The 8,623-nt window shown below is 45.6% G+C and overlaps 1 pseudogene; it reads left to right on the forward strand.

Moving 5' to 3' along the window:
- The first annotated feature begins 3,179 nt into the window (after positions 1-3,179).
- On the forward strand, positions 3,180-3,549 carry LOC121474197 (annotated as a pseudogene).
- Positions 3,550-8,623: the final 5,074 nt, after the last annotated feature.

The following is an 8,623-nucleotide window of genomic DNA, read 5'->3' on the forward strand; positions in this document are numbered from 1 at the left end:
ACTCACAGGAATGGAGGAATAAAACCAGCTCTTGGTAATAGGTAAAAAGCAGGAAAAATAGAAACCCTGTGGGTGTATAACTTTATTGGCCTCATTTGAAGTGTTAACCTCAACCTTTCCTTCCTTCTACAGAGCTGTTAGTCACTAGGAGAATGGACTCCTATGAGTGTTGCCTCCTGCCAGGGTCTCCCCCTCAGCAAGGGTGCTAATGAACACAAAGAGTCCAAAAGGTGAAAGGCCAAAGGCCTGGACTCTCCACCAGCAGGGGCTTTGCCACAAATAATCCAGTGTGGACTTTGAGAAGGAGGATGTACCTGTCAGCTTTGCCGTCTCCTCTTGAACAGCATAGACCTATCAGCAGCATGTGGTTTCTTGCTTTTAGTCTGAGCATTTCCCAGGCAAGGTGTGAGCAAGGGAATTATGCTGAGCAGACCCCAAGAAACAGGTTTTTCAAAATCCTAATGTAGTAGAAGATGTACCTCACAGTGAGCTGTGCAGACTTATGGAGTACTGACTCTACTATGTGCCCAGGACAGGGGTGGCTAGATAGGAAATGCTGACTTCCTTTGGTTCCTGGCTCCCCTGGATAATGTAAGTGGAGCTGAAGTGGTCAAAAGAAAATTCATGATTGGGTTGAGAGGAGTGGAGGCCAAGACCAAGCACCGCATGTCGGGAGAGGCCAAGTTCCCCTGTCTCTAGCTGAGATGTCCTATTGGATTGATTTCTGTGAGCTCTAGGAAGAGAAGGGAATATAGGCCTCAAGCCCCAGCTTTCATTGGAACCCTCTATCTGGACTCACGCTGTTGCTGGGCCAGCAAGTATCTGCCTTTGATAGATTTTAGTTTTGCATAGTTGCAATAACCCTGAGAACCCAGAAGGTCTTATTCATCCAAGAGGCAGAGCTGGAGGCTAAAGGGACCAAGGATGGATGGGTTGGGGAAGTCTTCAGGGACTTTTCCTAACCAAACCCTATATAAACCAAGACACTTAGGAGACAACCCTGGCAAGGTTAGCACTTCTGCTCTGAATCAAGCAGGGATGTCCTAGACTGGCTCTACTAGGGGAAGGGGGTCCCCATGTAGGGGTCATTTGGAATTACCCACTCTGCAGATTCACTTGCAACTAAAAACCCCCATTCTTCTCCAGAACCCTATGGATTGACATTTCCAGGGTCTCTCTTTTCACCAGGAGCCCAGACTAACAACACACAGATGGACCTGTTTTTCCCATGACCTGCTGTCATTTTCCAGGGCAAGCTCTGGGGAAGCAGATTGCATTGTAACACCCATGGATAAGGAATGAAATCACGAAGACCTGCCTTACAGCCTATTAACCTTTTCCATGCCACATGGTGGAAGATTCCCCAGCAGAGGCAGAGATAACTGGAGTGTTAGCTGCTAGATTCCAGCGGATAAGCACACAATGCAGACACCCAGGGAATCTGAGCTCTTGGCCCACAGCTGGGTGGCAAGTCTTTGATATTCCTTTTGAAGCCACAATACCTTGAATAGAATCTCCAACTCCAGCACTTAACCCCATCTTCATTGTCCTCCTACCTAAAATTGAGTGATGATAACAGTACCTGCTGTATAAGGTTGTTTGAGGAGTAAATGATTTAATAGGTGTGAACCTACTAATAGAAGTGAACCTGCTGCATTGCGAGAATTCTATCAACCCACAGTGACTTCTCACGCAGTCGTCTGGGCTTTGTTGCGATTTCTGGATAACCTCATAACAAATATGATGCTTGGTAAAGAAAACGGCCAAACTACTGGTAAACTGGTGTTCATATCTATGATATATGGTAAATCCAGCAGGGCACCAAGGATGAGTCAGGGAGGGAGGTATGAGGAGAGGTGAGAATCTTGGCTGAGGTGAGTCTTTGTCTCCCAGGGGAAAGAAGAAGGTAAAATGCAGTGACCTTGTAGGAAGTGTGAGAGCCAGGAGACCCAGACCAGAGCCGGAAGTGCCCCTGCAGGCGGGTGGGAGCCATGGAGGACGAGTGCCCAGAGCAAGGAATGGGGTGGATCTGGAGGAAGCAGGAGTAAACTTCTTCCCAAGGAAAATCAGGACTGGTGTGTCCCCTTTGAATCAGGAATTAATTCAAACACCATCAAAATCTGAGCCGGGTTATGATTGCCAATGCGGTGACATATGACATATCCACATTTTAATACTTCAGACACACCCCAATAGCGACAAACAGGCTGAATATTCATGAGAAGCTGCAATCCGCTCAACCCAAATGCCTATAAAGCCTACCCCTCCCTCTCCAACCCTTCCTCCCCTCCCCATTGCCTCCCCCTCCTCTCCCCTCCCTCTCTTCCCCCCTCTCTCTGCCCCCAATTCTGGTACAGAGGTCATCCTGGCTAGGCAAATACTAGATTGTCAGCCAAGATTTATAACATGATCCTACTTTTTAAATGAATCTTTGGGGTATGCAGGACTTCACACACGCTTGAATGACCATATTTTCCTGGATGTATGTACAGTGCTGTGCACATGTATAGAGAGGAAACACGTTCTGAGGGAGAGCAGAGCAAAGCAAACAAGTGGGGGGGGAGGTAACATCAAAAGCAGGAATCATCAAAGTGGTTTCACACAGTCCGTATATGTGTGTTTATGCCAACAGGTCACACGACACAAACACATGATATTTCTTTGCAGTCTCCACATATTTAATTTTCTTACCTACTGTTACATTCCCAAAAGGCAGGTTCCTTTTCTATGTCCTATTGTCCAGGCAACCTTAATAAGCCAATTATATTAAATTATTCTCAATTAGGAAAGGGATAAAGAGAGAGGGCTAATTTTTTTTTCAAAGACAAAAAAAAATCCCCGTATAAGGAAAGTGTGCCTGATTTCTTGAGCGATTGTAAGAACTTCTGCGTATCCCCTTTGCTTTTGGAAACACCATCTAGTCCAAAATAATGCTTCACATTTATTTATTCAAGAAATATTTACTGACACCTGTAATGTGCCAGGCACCATTGCTCTAGACGCTGAAGGTACATCAGTGAACCAAATAAATAAAAATTCTTCCCCTTCTTGGGGCATCTGGCTGGCTCAGTTGGTGGAGCACATGACTTGATCTCAGCATCGTGAGTTTGAGCCCCACTTTGGGTGTAGAGATTAATTAAAAAAAAAAAAAAAGAGGCAGGCGCACAGAGTGAGCCAAGATGGGAGCTCCCGTGGATCTGGAGTTGAAGAAGGCCTTCACAGAACTTCAAGCCAAAGTTATTGACACTCAACAGAAGGTGAAGCTTGCAGACATACAGATTGAACAGCTAAACAGAACGAAAAAGCACACACATCTTACAGATACAGAGATTATGACTTTGGTAGATGAGACTAACATGTATGAAGGTGTAGGAAGAATGTTTATTCTTCAGTCCAAGGAGGTAATTCACAATCAACTGTTAGAGAAACAGAAAATAGCAGAAGGAAAAATTAAAGAACTAGAACAGAAAAAAATCCTACCTGGAGCGGAGTGTGAAGGAAGCTGAGGGCAACATCCGGGAGATGCTGATGGCAGGAAGGGCACAGTAGGAAATCTCCAGCCGAAGCTTCCAGCCCCCTCCCATTCCTGGCAAGGGCAGGTGGGGGGCCCATGTGGAGAAACTTCTCTTCTGCCCTGGTGGACTTTTTATTTGGATGATCTCATAACCCTGTGTTTTCTACTTCACCATGATACCCTTTCAGACCCCAGTTCTGTATTTTTTATCCTGGCTCTGTCTGCTACCCCTGTCCAGAACACTCTTCTCCCCTGGGGGTGAGTCACAAACTCCCAGGAGAAGGAGATGGGAGCCATACAGATAGGGGAGCTCTGCCCAAGCCTATTAACTAGTTATGCTCCTTAGACCAATAAAAGGCATGTCCCCTCCCCCAAAAAAGACAAACAGGGGAGACAAGCACTAACTGTGAATGTATGTGTGATGACAAAACTATCTATGAAACATCCAACAGGGAGGCTAGAGTTGCTAGAGCTGAGAGACACGGAGAACAGTGGGTCAGGAGGAGAGCAGGCTGTGGGACAAGACGGAAAATGACAGAAGGACCAAGGGACTTGTCACCATCTGAAGGGACTGCTGAGCTGCCGTGAGGACCTGGTTTTTACTCCAAGGGAGCTGGGAGCCTGCAGAGAGTTATGTACAGAGCAGGGACAAGATCTAACTTATGTTTTCGGGGGGGTCCCTCTGGCAGCTGAGTTGTGGGGAGGGACCAAGAGTGACAGCAGAAAACCATCAGAAGACGTGGCTGTCATCGGCCTGAGACCATGGGCGGCGGTGGAGGTGAAGAGAGGCAGTCTGATTGCGGGTGTCCTCTAAAGAGAGAGGATTTGGAGGCACCTAATTTCCCAGTGGTTTTCATGCAGAAAGTGAAAAAGAAAGGCGTTGCAAGTTTGGGGGCCTGAACAAAGTAGGAAATAGAAATTGATGTTGTAGAAAGTGAAAAACAGAGTTGCTAGAGCACGGACTCTATGTCAGATATTCTTTAAAGTGGCACTTTAAGAAGCAACTTAGTAGGAGCTCATGCCATCATCCTGCTATTAGCGTAGCCCTGATGTGATGTCGGAGCTCTCTGAGGGAGGGGGACAATACCATGACATCCAATCATTCAGCCAACAGCATGTTTATTGAGTACTTACTATGTACTACATAGTCTTCTAGGCATAGGGAGAAAAGCCATTTCAAAAGGCCACTTTGGGGACACCTGGGTGGCTCATTCAGTTGGGTGTTCAACTCTTAATTTTGGCTCAGGTCATGATCTCAGGGTTGTGAGATCAAGCCCCACATTGGGCTCCCTGTCAGCGGGGGTTCTGCTTCTCCCCTCCCTCTGCCCCTCCCACCTACCCTTGCTCTCTATCTCTCAAATAAACAAAATTTTTTAAAAATTCATTATTATTTCACAATATATATAAATCAAATTACATGCTGCATGCCTTAAACTTACACACTTTTTTATGCCAATTATTTATTGACAAAACTGGCAGGGAAAAAATCATTATATTTGTAAAACAGATTGCCTTGCCCAGGAAACATGAATGGTAAGGAGAAAGGTGATAGTTTCTTAATCTTTAGGACATCTACTTTCAATAGGAGCCATACTTTGCAGAAGTTTGAATTAATAAGTAAATGAAAAACTTAAACGTGTTGCTCACGTTTGTATTATGGAAGCAGAACAACAGGCTACCACTGTAGTTAGGGTTAACCATTCATCCACTTCTTTGTTCATCTAGTAAATATTTGCTGCTACTGTATAAAGTTGTGGTTAAGAGAGCAGGCTGGAGAGCAATACAAATCTAAGTTCAAATCCTGGCTTTCCCATTTACTAGATGTGTGATTTTGGGAAGTCTACTTAGCCTCTCTGTCTCTATATCTGAAAATAATGTTGTCATAATGATGAAAGAAGATGCAAGGTACATGAAGCCCTTTGCCTGGTATATTATGACCCGATTACTGTTAATTATTGGCATCCAGTCCTTCTGGGACTACCACTTGAGAAAACATGATGGGCCCCAACTCCACTGTCACTGACTGTCTTCTCCCTGTTCTAGGAGAACAGGGACTTGGTTTTTGTTCAGTATTTGGGCCCCATCATTTGGTACCTGGCATATATGAGGTACTCAGTAAATATTTTTTGGATGAATGAGTGTGTGTACGTATGTCATGGAGTTTACTAGTCAAATGTCTGGAAAATGACCCACTGAATACCTACCACCACCACTATCTCAAACTCCTCAGACTTCAAAGGAAGGAGCAAGTCATTGTTATTACTATTTTTTTTCTAGGATTTTATTTATTTAAGAGAGAGCACATGCATGGTGGGGAGGGGCAGAGGGAGAGGGAAAGAGAGAATCTCCAGCAGACTCCTTGCTGAATGTGGAGCCTGATGCAGGGCTCAATCCCATGATCCTGAGATCATGACCTGAGCTGAAACCAAAAGTCAGATGCCCAACCGACTAAGCCACCCAGGTGCCCCCTCATTGTTATTACTTATATAAATAGGGATATGAAGAGAAGAAATAGATAAAAGTGGAGGTCCTAGGTAATGACTTATGGCTAGTATAGTTCTAGGGCTAATTAGACCAGCTTGGAACCCATTCTGCCTCCTGAGCTAGCCTCAAGAAGGAAAACCAACAACAGATCACTTCTAACTACCCATGGACTCAATCTCTATACCCCATCTGCAAATATTCCTATCATCCACAGGAAGATGACCAGATTGCAATCTTCTCAAGGAGAGAACCCCTAGGCTATACCTATCTTCACCAGCCCAACCCAGGTTTTCATTCCCTTAAATGTGTTCTCTGTGTTTTCATTATGAAAAACATCTAAGTATGGTAGAGAGGCATGTAATAGATTCCCATTCACTCATTCATTCAACAAACCTCTTTTGCACATTGACTTGGAGCCGGTTTAGTGTGGTGGGTATTAGGGGTTCCAAGATGCCCTGAGGGAGTTCCCAGCTTGGCTGGGGAGACAGACAAATTAGCAGGTGATTGCAATGCAGTGTGTAGGTGTTAGAGTGGTAGGACAATGGAAGCAATTCTGTTTAGATAGAAATCAAAGAAGGTTCTTTGAAAGACACTTGAACTACGTCATAAAGAATGAGTGACAGTTCACCAGGCAGAGGGGGAGTGGAGAAGACTTTCCACGTTGAGGGACCACAACAAGCCAAATGAATGTACAAATCAATGAGCTCCCATTGTTGTTTCAGCCCAAACCTTCTTCTGTGTTCTGCATGCCGGGGACCCCTGCCTGAACTTCTCTTGCCCTGCTTCTATAAATCATGATCAGACACAGTGAAATATGTTCTCCAGGCTGCAGGGTCCTCGGGTCAAGGTAATGGGTCACTAGTCAGCTGGTGCCTCCAAGGAGTGGATCAGAGTCTGAGAATCAAGTATGTGGGCCCCACATCTCAGATGAGTGGAGGGAAGACATGGGGTAAGGCATGTGATGTTTACATTCAGAAACTGCAAAGCCACTAGCTTGCAAAGTGTCATTACGTCTGCAGGTGGAGGGTAATTTTCTTGTTACTCAAGGACTCTTGATCGGGCTCAGAATGGTCTCTGGGGAATTGCTTTATGACCCAGAGCCAGGCAGCGATAGATAGGAGATGTGGTTTGCTGGGCAGAAGTTTACAAGGCAGGAAATTGCTTCACTGAGCACAACCATTCATAAGAAACACCTCTGGGAAAAGGAGACTAGGCTCTTGGCAGGTCTGCCCATGGCCATTTGTTTACATCAGCAACAGCCCATGTTCCTGGTTACACAATGTGGCAGCGTCACTTTGAGTGGGGGATCTTTGCCCCATGAAAGAATAAACACATTCCTCACTCGCAATGGAATTAGCAGACCTCACAGACTTTTCAGGGACTCTCCTGGAGGCCTTAATGTCATAGGAAGGTGACTCTAAACAAACTTAGCCCAAATTTGGTTGAATTCCCCTATAAATGACAGTGCAGGTTCAGATGAAGATACCCCAAAGGTGAAGGGTAGAAAAATGTGATAGTCTTTTGTCAGGCAGTTGCCAAAGTCACTCTGGGTTTCTCAGGAACAATCCAGTCACTGGTGTAGGGGTCATTGGTCAGTCTTTGGGGGAGGAGGAGATGGAACTATGTGTTGTTTGGACACATTCCAAAGCCTATGTTTCCATTGTCCCACCAGCTCGGAGCTGAGTCTCGGAGTCCAGAGCTGTTCTGCACTAGAGACATCAGATCCACACATGTCATGGGGAGGAAAGATAAGGGGCAGTGGCCAGTGTCTCCAGAACCATGGGGGTCTGTCTGGCAAGTCCTGGAGGCCTCCAACCCAGCACTGCTCATTAGAATTAAGAGTCACACCCTTGGGATCCCTGGGTGGCGCAGTGGTTTATCACCTGCCTTTGGCCCAGGGCACAATCCTGGAGACCCGGGATCGAATCCCACGTCGGGCTCCCGGTGCATGGAGCCTGCTTCTCCCTCTGCCTGTGTCTCTGCCTCTCTCTCTCTCATTGTGTGCCTATCGTAAATAAATAAAAATTTAAAAAAAAATCTTAAAAAAAAAATCTAAAAAAAAAAAAAGAGTCACACCCTTGGCCCTACTCCTTCCTGCCCATTGGTAGCCACATCTCGGTCTCGTGCTGGCCAGGTGAGCTTCAAGGGGCTGCTTCGCTTCTCTGAGGCCTCAGGTTCTGTCTCTGTGAAATGGGGAACTTAACATGCCACTTAGATTCACAGCTCTAAAGTGAGGATCCAGTGAGACTCTGAATTTTGTCACAAACGTGTTCGCACACCTAGGGTTTAGTGTACCGTCCTGGGGCAGTTTGGCAAGTGGGAGAACTTGGAGAGGAATTTTGTTTTATGTTTTTTACCTTCATAAGAGAAGTTGCACATGGTGAGGTGAATCCACCGTTACCTCTGACTTAGTACAGAACCTGTTGTTTGTGTATTTACGCTTCTGGACAGAACATTCCAGGGCAGGAGCAGCCGGCAGCAGAAGGCCCTGGGCCTGCTCTGCCTGAGTTTCTTTCACTTCCCTGGAGAATATTTGTTTAATTCTGTCTGCCATTGGTAAGTTCTTTTTTTGTAGTTTCATGGTTTTACCAACACAAATATGACATGCACATAAGCTGTCTCTTC

This window comes from Vulpes lagopus, chromosome 12 (assembly GCF_018345385.1).
Source record: "Vulpes lagopus strain Blue_001 chromosome 12, ASM1834538v1, whole genome shotgun sequence".
Lineage (NCBI taxonomy): Eukaryota > Metazoa > Chordata > Mammalia > Carnivora > Canidae > Vulpes > Vulpes lagopus.